This window comes from Budorcas taxicolor, chromosome 4 (assembly GCF_023091745.1).
Source record: "Budorcas taxicolor isolate Tak-1 chromosome 4, Takin1.1, whole genome shotgun sequence".
NCBI lineage: Eukaryota > Metazoa > Chordata > Mammalia > Artiodactyla > Bovidae > Budorcas > Budorcas taxicolor.
In genome coordinates, this window is record NC_068913.1 from 97,335,356 (window position 1) to 97,337,292 (window position 1,937).

The 1,937-nt window shown below is 46.5% G+C and overlaps 1 pseudogene; it reads right to left on the reverse strand.

The window, feature by feature from the left end:
- Nucleotides 1-503: 503 nt before the first annotated feature.
- On the reverse strand, nt 504-1,352 carry LOC128046911 (kidney mitochondrial carrier protein 1-like; annotated as a pseudogene).
- Between the last annotated feature and the right edge of the window lie 585 nt (nt 1,353-1,937).

Below are 1,937 nucleotides of genomic sequence, written 5' to 3' on the forward strand. Positions count from 1 at the left end.
CTGCCCTGTTTATACTTGGGATACACCAGGTCTCCATGTGTGAATTTCTTCAGCGGACATGAAGCCAAAGCTCCCCCAAAAGCTCAGGAACAGTAACACCGTCTCAGGTTCTATTCCAGGGTTCCAAAGAGCTTCTTTAGAACAGTCTGGGAGTCTTGGCTATGAACTGAGACGCACCAGGAGTTACTCTTCTCCCGAAGGAAATGGTGCACAGTTCCTGATCTTCAGGCAATTTTTCTTTAACAAGAAACATGCATTTCCTATTATCTTTGGTGTCAAAGGGCACTTGAATGGTAAGGACTAGTGTCTGCATGTTACAGTTAAACGTTTGGTGCAGAGCGTCCGATGCCAGGACACAGTGATCTGAGCTAACCCTGTCCTCACCTGTTGCTCACACCTCAATCTGTGGTGGGCCAAGCAGTGAGAAGCAGTGGGAAAGACAGGAAGCTTCACTATTTCAGAAGTGAGCATTTTCAGTAGATGTCTCATGCAGTCTTGACTTGTCACAAATCCAGTTTCTTCAACTGCTCATATGTCACAAAGAAAATAAGATTCCAAGGACCAACTCCCAACCAATTTAGCCAAAACCGTTTATATAGAGCAAAAACCTCTTCATTCTTCCATGTCTATAACAAGCAGTCCAGGGTATCTTTGTAGCCAGGGCATCTGTCATCGCAGAGGACTCTGATTCATTCTACATGTTCTCACCACATTGACAGGGTTTGAGGCCAGGGCTCCCGCCAGTCCACAGGTGAAGCTTGAGAGGAAATGGGTATACACGGTGTCTCCCATCAGGTCTGAGAGAATCAGATGCTTCTTGGTGAGGTCGTAGACCGGCAGCTCCATGACGCCCACAATAGCTGCCCTTTGAGTGGTAAGGGATACACCCTTCCACAGTCCTCTCTTTCCCTCTTGCTGGTAAATGTTAATGAAGTTGCCTGTCTTTCTTCCTTGCAGGGTGCTGCTTTAAGCTTGCATCCATATCTTCAAAACATCCGTTGGATTAGCAATGCTTAAGGATATGACTCCAGAGAACCCCACAGACCACATTTATCAGAAGGGTTTCATCTTCTGGACGCTCAACAAATAACCGCTTCAAGCTCTGATAGGTGCCTTATCTTGATGGTGCCATAGGAAGCCTGGTGTAACATCGCTGGGGCAATCCCCGAATACAGCGCTTTCAGGCCTTCCTCTCTGCCCATCCTCACTAATGCATGCAACATTCCTTCATACCTGATTTCTTTAAAGTTTGCATCGTTCTTCTGGCCTTGAATCTGGAGCTGTGTCTTGGTTAAATCAATTGGAAAGGTACTGCACTCTGCCGTGATGGAGGCCAGGTCTCCATATACAAAGGGCTTCAGGCCAGGCCTTCATACACGATATGCTCACCACTGTCCCTTCTTTTCGTTCACAGAAGCATAGCTTCTAACAGGGTTTTCTGGGGTGGTGGTGGCCCTGTGTCTTCTCTAGTTCTGGGTCAGCAGCAGATGGAACCGGCAGCTTTGAGAAAACTGAAAAAGAGGCTGAACCCACATTTCTTGCATTTCCTGCATTGGCAGATGAATTGTTTACTGCTGAAGCACCTGGGAAGCACATGGAGCTTATAACATGCTTATAGGGAAGTGCACACACCTTAGGTAGATAGCTCAGTGAAGTTTTTCGTGTTTCCACCTTTGTAACAACCAGCAGGAGCAGGACACAGAGCATGAACTGACCCCAGAAGCTTCTTTCCTCACGCCCCTTCTTAGTCCCTGCCATCAACATCCTTACCAGAAGTAACTACTGTTCTGACTTTACCACCAGAGGTTCGTTTTGCCTGTTGAACTTTATACAAATCTCATCTGTCAGTATGTGTCCCTTGGAGTCTCGCTTCTTTTCATTGACTTTGTGTCTGAGAGCTTTACCCATGCATTAAGCACAACTGATTTGTTATCCTA